This window comes from Sander lucioperca, chromosome 10 (assembly GCF_008315115.2).
Source record: "Sander lucioperca isolate FBNREF2018 chromosome 10, SLUC_FBN_1.2, whole genome shotgun sequence".
NCBI classification, from domain to species: Eukaryota; Metazoa; Chordata; class Actinopteri; order Perciformes; family Percidae; genus Sander; species Sander lucioperca.
This window is the reverse complement of record NC_050182.1, coordinates 40,317,185-40,330,241: the sequence shown is the minus strand read 5'-3', so window position 1 is coordinate 40,330,241 and position 13,057 is coordinate 40,317,185. Positions and strand designations below refer to the sequence as shown.

The window sequence follows — 13,057 nt, the reverse complement described above, 5'->3', positions numbered from 1 at the left end:
AGCATAAATTCATCTTTCTAAATAAGTCTTATTTTATTGGTTTTAATTATTGAAATGCAGAATCAGGGATTATATTTGTTCCCTAATTTTAATGTACTACCAGGCAGCTTCAACACTGTAGTCAGCTTATCTTAAAACCCTACATGTGTTCACATCACATCAGTTTATGCTGCAGTCAAGACCCTGAGTATTTTCACTTAGCATTTTACACAGTAACATATCTGTAATAGACTCATTCAGGTGATGCTGTAGCAAATGGTTTTGCATGTTTGATTGTTTTTTTGTTTTAACAGTAACCTGCCACCTCTGCTGACAGCGGGTACATGATCAAAGCAGCTGAAGTCAGCAGGGTTCCACACAATGCATTATTATTTACCATTTACATTATATGATTTGATTGCATCCCAGAAAAAAAGAAGAAAAACAACTCTACAACATGATTCTGATGGGTAAGACAGTTGCTCTACATTGCTTCTGTAAACAAGGCTGGGCAAAACAGGGAGCGGCTCCGATCTGGAATGAGACTGGTTAGATTTGGCTCAGACCTGCTGTCCAGCTGGGCTCACTGTCAGTCTTAAGCTCCAGTGTCTGTGCCAAGTGGTGTGGTTTTAAGCCAAACTGGCCTTTTTGGCATTTGCACCCCTACACCACTTCTATTGTCTGCAAACGTGTAGTAATAATAATAATAATAATAATGTATGAGGTGCTACATGGTCTGGGTGGAGAGGGCAGACAAATTAAACCATTCACATAAAACTATAAAATATATGTGCATTGTTAAACATGCAGCTACACACAATACAAGCACAGCACAAGGCAAAACACATGATATACTGTCTGTGCTGTCATGAAAAACACTGCCTGATGTTGAAGATTCTAAATGGCGTGGCTCCCCCATGGCTTAGTGCTTTTATAACGCAGAAAAGATCAAACAGGGGTTGCTGTATAATCCCTCTTTCAGCCAACCTTGCATCTCTGTTAGAGCTTCTCAAATTTGGAATACCTCACCAACATACTGTGCCCCTTTCCATACTTACATGAAATCTTAAGGCCTGGCTTCTGAAAAATGTTGGTGAGATATTTAAGATATTTAAGTCCATATATATATATATATATATATATATATAAATTCAAGACAATTTATATTTAATTAATATGATATTATCTTGTCATTCCTCCACTTTTTGTACAAACATTTAATGACATTTTATTAAAATATCTTTAAATATTGGTCAATGATCCCGAGATCTGAGCTATATTTTAGGAATTAATACCTCACTTACTTTCAGGGATTTTTTAACCACCACAAAGGGGCTTAGAAAAAAAAATCCATCATTTCCACCCCCCTCAACTACAAATCCCAGAGATCCTTGCAAGGGCCTAATGTGGTCATATGACTGGGCAGCAGGAGCAGGTGGTTCTTGGTCACATGATGTTGTTAGCCGAGGCTGAGGAGCAGCAAGATCTGAGCTGAATCACAGCCCACATCACTCTCTACGTTGAAAGGTAAAGCTGGAGGAATCCCTTCTTTTCACTGTGTGATTATCTGCCTTTAGCGATGGATGCTGCCCTCTCATCCAGAGACAGAGGAGGAAGAAGAGGAGGAGGAGGAGAGAGGGGAGGAGATGGGAGGCAGGGATGAGGGGGAGGGGAGGCCAACAGGGATGGCTCTCCGTTGCTCCTTTTAAACAACAAGGACGCACAGATGTTTGTAGTGTGTAAATATATCTACTGTACACATATTGTGCCTTAGGTTGTGCATGGGAAGTGTGTGTCTTTAGAAGGATGTCATATTGTTGAAAACGTGCAGAAATAGGACAGAAGGGATGGCTATGTGAGTTTGTTGCAACCAGTTCCTCTTTAAACATGAGAGCTATCTTTTGTTCTAAGGATGATTCCTGTTTTTTTTAATTCCCCTTCTCCTTTTCATTCCAATATGAATATAGATAGATAGATAAATAGATTGATAGCTTCATGTCATTGCATATCACTACACAACAAAATTAAGATGACATCAATCACTCACTTAGCAGCATAAAGATAGAAAGATAAAAAGTGACAGTGTCAGCAAGAATAAATAGATAAATATGGAGTAAAAAAAAAAGTATTAAAACCAGAATAAGAAGACTAGTGCATTATCAACACAGTATGGTTCAAGTCCATCTTAGCTTAGCCTTTCAGCAGCAATTTATGGCCCTGGGAAAAAAAGCTGTTTCTGATGCGGTTTGTCCATGTCCTCATGAACCTAAGAGCCTGCCTGAGGGTAGGGTGTCAAAAAGGATATGGCCAGGGTGTGTAGGGTCCGCCCTGATGCTTGCTGCTCTCCTCTGCAGCCTACTGGAGTATATGTCCTCAAGGCTTGGGAGAGGGGCACCAATGATTCTCTGGGCTGTTTTAATTACCCGCTGCAGGTCTTTTCTCTCCTCAGTGGTGCAGCTGGAGAACCACACTGTACAGCTGTATGCCAGCATACTCTCTATTGTTCACCTGTAAAAATTAGTGAGGAGTTCCTGCGGGAGCCCGGTGCATCTTACCCGCAATTTCCACCAACTGCGGAACGGCTGTGGATCGACTCCGCTGCGTGTCAGCTCCGTGCTCCGCCGTCCTTCAATACCCACCAGGTCCGGATTTGTTGCGAAACAGCTGCGGCCATGACTGACAGCTGAAGTCACGAGGACCCACGAGATCTCGCGAATTCACGTATGATCGCGCGATATAACAGGATGTAGTTTCTATAAACCGAACTACAAACTTGACTTCAGGCCTGTCTCCGCTCATTATGACATTTTCAAGGTGTAGTGCAGGGAAATATGAGCCGCCGTGAGCACTGTGTATTTTATTTTGAAAATTAACCGGATGTTTTATTTTGTTTCTGTGCTCGATTTCCTGTCCCACACTATCTGCCCTGTGCTGAATTGCTGTGGAGCTCTCCGGCATCCGTCAAAAATAGAAGCTCTGCGTATCTGCTCCGGAGGGCTGCGGATTGCCAGAGCTGGGACGGAGTCAGAACGCAGCCGTTCTGTAGTCAGTGGAAATACACACATTGACTTTAATGGAAACTTATTGACTCCGCTGCCGTTTCGGAGCGGATCCGCAGCCGTTCCGCAGTTGGTGGAAATTGGGGGTTAGGGTTCGCAGGAAAAAGAGTCTCTGCTGAGCCTTTTTCCCTATCTCCTTAGTGTTCACTCCCCAGGTCAGATCCCTCTGCTAGATGCACACCTAGGTATCTGAAGCTTGGGACCTGTTCCACCTCCTCTCCATGTATCACAAGACTGTTATGGCTTTTGTTTTTTACGTTTCCTAAAGTCAGTTATGATTTCTTTTGTTTTCTTTGTGTTGAGGATTAAGTTGTTTGTGCTGCACCATGATACCAATTAAGTCTTAGTAAATGTGGTTTATGTTTTTAGAACCACTATTTTTCTAATGCAAGTTTAGTATCTTTTTATGAAAGGTTTAAAAACCAGGTAGGCCTTTTAATTGATGCAAACATGTCAGTGAAGGGAGGGCAGGGAGGATTTCTATTGGCAGCTAAGTTTGGTATGTGATACCTAAACTTAAAACCATAAAAAATATTACCATCAAAATAGATGTTAAAACATGTTCAGCACGGAATTTCTTAATTTTTAAGACCAATATTATCATGGTCATTCAGAAGTAGGATATATTGCACAGTAAGTGGCATCCCCATCTTGTTACTCTAGTACCACTGTTTTCAGCAAACAACCATTGCTATACCCATTAATAATTAAGTGACACAGGCGAGACTGACGGACCACCGCTGGAGCTAGAGCTAACTAGCCATGTTAAGCTACTGTCAGACTCTCTCTGCGTCTCTGCTGGAAAGACAGGAGAGTCTGGTGGAGTTTTAACGGTAACTGGAAGCACATTTGTGAGCTTCAAAAGAGTCATTGGCTTTGCCGAAATTCCATACTAACATGCTATATAGCAGCAAAAACAGTATGTGAGATTTGTTAGTATGTCCGAAACCTTAGTATGAAACCAATATTGCATACTATTTCCGGTAAAATATTACAGTATGCAATAGACCTTTTTCATGACAGACATGTTGACATGTCATAGTAGGAAAAGCACAGGTGTATTCAAAACTATTAATGACGGCTGCATTCCACTTAGGAGAGGTGCCACTAGATCTCCAGCCAGTCTGAGCAGGCTGGGCTTGAATAGCCCATCAAATTGCAAAGAATGCGCTGGGTAGTTGTTGCAGAGGTTGAAGTAGTGTATATGAATGTACAGCTAGGGGTCGGCTGACATGGCTGGCTGTATCATACAAACAAACTTCTTAACATAATAAGGTCACTTTAGACTGAGACTTTAAATGTTCTTTAGTGACAGTGACTCCTCAAGTAGGTCTATGGAAATAGTTACACATGCATCATGTTTTCATGATCCTTGATTTCTGTAGGGAAATAATACAACATAAAATCACCAGAATACAGCAAGCACAGAAGGACAAACTACAACAAAAGATGAAATTGAATAAATCACTGTTTTCTGAGTATAAACTAAGAAGCTGAAATCGATACAGAAGGCTATTTAGTGTAGGTGTACAGTTTGGTGTTGCATATACGACTCACCTTGTTCCATACAACATAACTTAGAAAAGTCAGAGAAGCGGATGAGTGTTCGCTTAAGTTTATTTATATAATCTGAACTCTCCATTTTTTCTGGCATGTGAAATTAATTCTTCCTCCATGGTGTGTTAACCAGAGAATATGTAACAGGATGTTGAATAGTGGGTGTTCTCTGCATGACTCATTGCTCATCTAGCTGATCTGGACAGCAGATTCTTACCACTTGCTTTTCATTTGTCTTCCTATTTGGTATTCTAGTTGCTATTTGATTATCTGCTGTTTGTCATGATTATTCAGTGATGATTCAGTGTACCACAGTATGAGTAAACACACTTTTATAATAGACAATAGTTTGGGGAGTTGGGACCTAATATGGTTTTCTGTCTCAAAGTGTTTGGCGTATAAGAGAAGCCATTTAATTAAAAAAGGTATTTTAGTCTGCAGGTAGAACTGTCCCAGCCGTAGAACTAACTCATGCTCCAGAATTTATTCAATACTGAAAGTGACAACAATTTGAAAAAACAATCTGTTAGGGTAAGGAAGATTTGGGCATTAAAATGGGCTCACGGGCCACAAAATGTTTTGCTAAAATTTGTTAATTCTTTCATTGTTCAAGTTCCATAGCAACTAGAGGTGGCTCGATACCACTTTTTCATACCCGATACAGATACCGATGATTCAACTTTGAGTACCTGGTGATACCGATACCAGTCCGATACACTCTTTATCCCTCTCTTCAACAACTAAGCTTTTAATAATAGATTTGTATGGATGCTCAAACTTTGATACCAATATTCTACTTACCTAGAGGAAAAATTACATAGCCCACAACGTGACTCAGTTATGCAATATTGCTGCTTCTTTTTATATTAACTTTTTCACAAAACATTTAGCAGCATTTCTGATTATTTAGCACCATTCAAACATTGAAAGTGAAATTTAAAGTGCAACTTTGTGCAAAGGTTTAAATCTGAGTGTTTAGAATAACTCAGTGTAGCCTGTACCTCCATGGCATAGCAAAGACGATTGCAGTGTAGGCCATAACTTAAGTAACATAAAAATAATAGCATCACAAGTATACAATGTGCAGTGTAACACAATATGGTAGACATGGCATCTTAAAGCAATCTCTTTGTTTCAACTGATATCAAGTTCGCTGCAGTAAAAAAAAATATCTAAGAGTAGAAACAGTGCACAAACAGTTGGTGGGGACTGCGTTGTCATTCCTAAAAGATATTTTTTGGCCGATGGTGGGCATTTTGGGTTTGTAATTATGCCATATGGGCTTCAGCAAATGACGGGTCGCTATGGAAAACAACATTGTAAGAGATTTGACAGAGATGACATCATAGAGAGCAACTGACCTGCTACTTTGTGGCTACATCTCTACCGTGGCTCCGTGCCCCAATATCTCGCAATGTCTTGTGTTGCTCACTCCTGCTAACTTTATTGTTGCTCATCAGACGTGACAGAGCATTGTAGCTCAGTCAGTAGGGCGTTGGGTTGGGAACTGGAGGGTTTTTGGTTCAAGTCCCCATACGGACCAAAGTATGGTGGTGGACTGGTAGCTGGAGAGCTGCCAGTTCACCTCCTGGGCACAGCCAAGGTGCTCTTGAGCAAGGCACCAAACCCCCAACTGCTCAGGGTGCCTTTCCATGGGCAGCTCCCTCACTCCGACATCTCTCCATTAGTGCATGAATAGGTACTGAGCATGTGTGTGTAATTCAGGTATAATAATAACAACAGAGTGAAAACATTGTAATTTCCCCTTGCGAGATTAATAAAGTATAAATTATTATTATTATTATTTTGTTTTAACAAATGCAGATAGGCCATGGCAAGGAAAGCAAGATCTGCTAATGTTTGCCAACGTGTTTATAAAAAAAATCCACATTTGAATACTAATTTCAGCATTCGATTAGTATTGCTTTTTTTACTGTTCGAGTTAAATTCGACTTCCGGAATTCCTTCTAACAGCCCTAAAAAGTACAGACCTGTGCACACTGGTGGCTGTCACTAATGGCTCTTATGATCATGTGTACTTTAGCATATGTGATAGAATTTAAGCTACAAACTTGAAAATGCCCCTCGCATTGTGTTACAGCTTGCATTGCTTTGCTCAAACCATGTAATAAACCTTGAAGCTCAACAGCAGATAGTACACTCAGGTTTTTCAAACTTCTTGAACCTCTGACACCTTTTAACGGTTCCCAAATTGGTGTTTGTCTGGTTGGTGTAGTATTAAAAATATCCACATAGACACTCAGTTGTTCTCATGGAGATAACTCAGTTAGGCATCCCCATGACAACTACAGTATGTAAACTCCATTCGCAGAGGAAGACTGTTAGAAGCAGACAATCTCATAAGTGAATGTTGAGGTAAGATTATCTTTTTCAAACTGCACATTGCCATTGTCATGTGTATATGTTTTCATGTACTAAGGATAGCCTACCTGGCCTAACCTGTTGCCACAGACATCCAGACGTGGATAAGTATATCGTCATATTCCCCTTCTAAAATGTCCGTCAATCTGAACCTTTTTCACATTTGACTTATCTAAAAGACTAGATATATGATCTGTGTGAAATGTAGACACACTGAGGTGTTGTGAAATATCTGTACTAAATTTGTATTACAACAATGATGTTGGCAGGATGCTTTCATGTCCATAAACAGTTGCAGAGACGCTAAGTATGATGATGCGAATCTTTGACTTTCTGGGGGCGGTCTTATTATAATGATTATTTTCTTGTTGGTGACTGTATTTAAACAATCCGGGTCACTTTGACACTTGACATAATGCATATATTCTTTTTCCAACATGATTGTGTTGGAATTTCCAGAAACACCATGTTGTGGTGTGATGAGACTAAGGGAAAGCCTAGACAACATCAGGTGTTGTCCTCTGGTCAAATCTGACCCCTTTTCAAAAAGTTTCTATATCAGAAATGTGGGTTTCTTTCAACCAAATTTTCAAAAGAAATAACATGGATGGCTCCCTGCAATGCTCCTCACAAGTTTTATTTAATTTCATAGCATTTGAATTTTTATTTTTTTATAAAAGAACGTTGAAAAAAGTGACAAAAATGTCGGGAAAAGCTTCAAAAACATACGGGAAAAAACACAAGAACATGACAAACAAAAAAAACATGACACAAAAAGTGACAAAAACATCGGTGGAAAAGCAACAAAAGTGTCGAAAAAGACATCCAAAATGTTGAAAAAAAGTTTCAATTTTGACCCAGAAAAACAAAAAGTTGCATGGTCGACGGGAAGACAACACAAGGGTTAAGGAGCATAGACCTATTTTAGACACTCCATGAGTTTTCTTCTAAGTCCAAAATATCTCAGAGATTGCCATGAAACTTCTGGAGCAAATTGTGTTGTAATGTTACGAGTACAAATACTTAGTTACTGTACTTAAGTAGAATTTTCAAGCACATAATCACAATATTATGATTTACTATAAGGAAGCCACAATAAAGTACATTTAATATCACAAAATTACTTTTGATACTCAAGTACAGTAAATATCAGATCTTTAAGACTTTGACTCAAGTTATATTCTAAAAGGAGACTTTAACTTCTACCAAAGTCATTTTCTGGTAAGACACTTGTACTTTACTCAAGTATTGCTTTTAAGTACTTTATACGATACTGAGCAAATTCATGTTAGCTGTAAGATAAAGCCTTCTCTAATGGCCTTTCCTGCAGCACCAGCATGTTGTTCTTTATGTAAAACCCTTATATTGCGTGGTTTAATACATATTGTAGCCTCTAGCAGGGCTTTACATCTTTATTCTTGTTATGACACAAAAGATGCTATGGAAATGCATTTTTATTCATCATTTTCTTCCTGCATATCAGATGATTATGTTGAAATTAGTATTGTAGCTCACCGAATAGCTTAAGTTAGGGACTGTTCGTTTTTTATTATAAGGGCTACCGGAGGAGTTTTGGGTTCTTTAGTCCAAATAGACTTGACCCTCCCTTCACCAGCAATAAAAAAATGTATGACCCTCCAAAGTGATTGGGAAAAAAAGCATGACCCTCCCCAACAACTTATTGATGCCTTCTGTGGTGGTTTGCGCTTGGCAAAGATGTACAGATACATGACTTAACTTCTGCTTTCTCATCTTACACATCACACTCCACTATTATGGTGGCCATTTCAGTAGATTTACTCACTAACATTGTTGTGGAAACACAATAAGCATGGAAACTAAATGCACACTTACTGCATTACTTCAAATACTAAGTTACTCATCTAGTAAACTAGTATTCACATGAAATAAAACAATAAAACATTGAGACCATTCATCAAAGCACACTGGGTAATAACCCATATTGACAGCTGGCCCACCCAATCAGAAATTCCAAGTTAAAGCAACGCTAGAGAACTTTTCTCGCTTCGGTCCCCCTACAGGTTGTCTCATTGGAACTACAACTGGAAACTTTATACATTGTTCGTCTGCTATTTCATTACTAAATTCACTTCTGTGACTTTTTTATGCGATAAATCAACTGTTAAGAGCCCCGAAATGGGCCGTTTTACGAAAATGTATTGAAAATTGAAATACTTATTTTCGTAACAATCAAGTATCAAAAACTGAGGAGGACACGCTGTTGGATGCTGTCCTCCTCTCCTACTCTTTCTTCAATGCCTAACGAATCTATCTCTTTCTCTCCCAGTGACCCTGTCTTTCTGCTTGAGCAGCACTGGTTGAAGCCTGAAAATACTGTAAACAAATTAATAACATAACTAATTACACTGGTCGGACTGTTGAGCTCTGTTTCAGACTGATACCTCTGGTTCAGGCTGGTCCTCCTCCTCAACACGTGCCTTTTTCAGTCGCGGAAAATACTTTTCAATACTCATCTGGATTGAAGCAGCATTATTTATAATAAGTTTATTTGATTCACAGCTGCTACATATAGTAGTTTGACCTCAACAACCCAACTGCATTTTACCGCAAACTTGCAACTAGTTAACTTTCTAAAGCAGGCGTAATCGCTTGTTTGCTAAGAGTCGGGTCGGGACTCCAACATTAAAGGACAATTCCAGCGCAAAACGAACCTAGGGGTTATTAACAGATGTGTACCCACTCTGTTGCTCTCTGGGACATGTTTTCATGCTAATCGAATGTGTTTGTAGCTTGAAAGACGCTAGTGCGGACCGCTGATTAGCTTACAACGCTAGTATTCGGGGCACAGGGAAAGTAAAAACAAATCGCTATTTATACCACTAAAAAGGCTCAAAATATCACCAAACTTCAACGGTAGCATCATGAGGGCCCCTACATGTTAACCGAAACATTGAGAACTTTGTAAGTGTACAGACAGATTATTGAAAAGATACATTATAAAGACACTCGCGTTCATGTTTATAAAGCGTCCATTCCATAAATACCGAACGGTCCCTTTGTGACTTAAATGCTGGATGACAACTGAGACCCTTTTATTCAGAAATTTTTTCTGGATTTAATATGTGGATTCAGGAAAACCTTGCTACCAGAGATAACAAGGCCCGGCTCGGTGATGTGTGAATAATGGCCGGACAGAGGTTTAGATATCTTTAGAATAATCAGTCCTGACATGGCCTGAGAGGCACTCCAATACAGGGGAGGCCTACTGATGTTTGATAGTACACTAATTAAGATTCTGTTGGTTTTCTTCTTTGACAACGCAGACAGTACTGTGGTCCAACCTCTGCTGGGGCGTTTTGTTGAATATACGTCTGCCCATTAGACTTCATTCATCTTTTAGTTCTGTATTCATTAGACTTTCATTTTTTCCTGTGGGGCTTGTGCTCTCCCAGGGTTTAATCCTTCGTACTATTTTTTTCTCTCTGTGCATGCTTCTCTCCTTGGTTTTTTAATTAGTCTATTTAAGTGTATGTCTTCTCACTGTTATGTGGATGATAAGCAGTTATACTTTCAAATTAAATTACCTCAGTAAACTATCTACCTAACAGGAGCTATCAAGTAGTGGATGTCAGATAACTTCCTTCAACTTAACCCCAACAAAACAGAAGCTCTCATCAGAGCATTTCTGATAAAATACAGCAGGATATTGGTCCCTTTGCAGTAAATGTTAAGCGAGCCTCAAAGAGTTTTCTTTGACCAACATATGAACTTTGAGTGACACATAAAGAAAGTGGTCCAATCTTGTTTCTTCCACCAAAAAAAATCATTCATGTCTTTGTTTTCGTCCAGTCTTGATTATTGTTATTTACCACCCTGAGTCGCTCTGTCTCAGCTCCAGTTGGTTCAAAATGTGACCACTAGACTTTTAACTATTACTCGATGTAGGGAACACTGGCCACGCTTTATTTTTCTGAATTATTGTATCCTCTTGCCACGGTGAGGTCACTGAGATCTACTGACCAAGGTCTTCTGGCTGTCCCAAAATCTAGATGGAAAACCAAAGGTAGTCTATATCCACGGCATTCCACTTCCGGGATTGCTCTGGTGCCGCCGGAAATTCCGCCGGATGTCCCTCTTTTCGGCCACATGTCCGTTAGCTTCCGCTTTCTTTGTGTTGGAATTTTAAACTTTATTTTAATTTTTAATTTTAAATTTATGAGGACTATGGTTAACTGCTCCTCAGATCTCTGCAGTGTAAATCCAGTGTCCAGAGTTTTCTGTTGCACGACTAAAACAACTTTTGAAAGTACACACGTTCCACTAAAACAAGTTCCTTCCCGAGGCTATTTTACAGAGGCACCGTGGCTCCGTCCTGTGCTTAGCGGTTTAAAGAAATGCCAATAAACCAGAGCATGTTTTCCTCCAATCCTAGAATGCTGTGGAGGAAGGTCTGGCAAATGTGACTGCGTTTTTGAGTGGTGGCTCCCACCCTCTGGAAATGTCTTCTCCTAGGCTTAGTTGAATTAAAATGCAGAGTCAGTCGATGGCTTTAAGAAGATGAAGATGGCTTTTTGTAGTTTTTGTTTGTGTTTTTATATTCTACTTTCATTCAATGTTGCATTGTTCTTTACCTTTTAACACTGGAAGGCATTTTATAAATTTACTTACTTATATTTGGTGGTGCTCTGTTAGACAGTTTTGCTGTTTGAAAACAGACAGAAAATTCAAGATTTTATTAGGTGTCATTATAAGGATGATGCAAAACAGTTGAGCTTTTGGGAACACTTTAGCTGCAGCTCATAGCTACTGAAGAGATTTCAGCATGGTTTTATCGTATTCTGCTACTCATCGTGCTGTCTCCTGGATTGGAAACCCCATTGATCATATCAGATTGGTTAAGTAATTGATTGTTACTGGTTATTAACCTCCCAGAACTTTGGACCTGCTTGCTAGCCACTGAGAACAGCCTGTAATCAGTCACAAATGGCAGCCGCTAATGAAATTAGTTCCTGGTTCTGCCTCACAACTTTGTTTGTTCCATGAAGTATTGGCAAGGGCATAGCGATGCCATGGTTTACTCTCCCCAGAGAATGGAGTGATAGAACAACAGAATGCAGATAATGAGCTGATGTGTCTGTGGTGTCTCTTTGTAATTACTTATGTGTCTGACCGAAATATTAAGATGGGGACATGAAAACTTCTACTTGCAACAGTTTGTGTATGTCCACAGTGTCACTATGGATACAAGGCCTGTACAGTGTTGGAACTATAATTGGAGTGTGTGCTTTTGTGGAAATTTGACCCAGTTTTCTCTCTATCTTTGCATCAATGTATTTTTTCTCACCATATTAGCAAAAAGTGGTTGGTAGAACTCTTCAAGAATGGGACATGTACTTTTGGGCTGTTTTACCCATAGTCGGAATAACCTGTTAGGGGTTGTTAGGGAAAAAGTTGCTTTTAGGCCCCACTTGCACAAATTACGAAATATGCAGCATCTGAGCACAATATGAACTAAAATAATGAAGGTCTAAAAGCTGGATTTTGAGACTGCGTCTGTCTAAAAGTAACCCACAACCAAGGACATGCTGTAACAACCCTTTCTCACTCCCAACTCTCTCCCAACTCGTAAAATACTGACGCTTGGTCAGTGTCTCTCAGCGTCAGATACCGATGCAAAAATCTCCCTTTAGCGTCTGTATGGAACGCACCGGGCAGAGCAGCAGCTTGACCGCGGCACTGTAAGATGACATAGTATTAGAGCGACTACGGTAGCAAATGTATAAAAGACGGAAAATCTGCGCAAGTAGGATGGGTCAAACAACACAGGACTTTCAGCCAAGAGACCGGGGTTCATACATTTTGTAACCCCACCCACCATCTTTTCCTAAACCTAACTGTCTCATTCTTGTGCCGTTAAACGTACGCCAAGAGTCCTGACCAAGCACGTCTAAGTACGACGCTAAGGGAGACTTTTTGCGTCAATAACAAATGCCAAAAGCACCTGACCAGGCGTCACTTTTTGACGCAATGGGAGTGAAAATGTGTTGGCTGTGAACCTTTGGCTTTTGGGCCCAGCTGAGGATTGGGGCATTAGTCCA

At 39.9% G+C, this 13,057-nt stretch overlaps 1 protein-coding gene across 3 annotated transcripts in view; it reads left to right on the top strand.

Annotated features, from left to right (window-relative positions):
* The first annotated feature begins 1,394 nt into the window (after positions 1-1,394).
* The window catches only part of tsnare1 (T-SNARE Domain Containing 1), a 242,440-nt gene continuing 230,777 nt past the window's right edge, over positions 1,395-13,057 (top strand). For all 3 annotated transcript variants that reach the window (XR_004898681.1, XR_004898680.1, XM_031322750.2), the window contains exon 1: positions 1,395-1,506. The gene's annotated coding sequence lies outside the window, so the exon portion shown is untranslated. The remainder of the gene's footprint in view (positions 1,507-13,057) is intronic.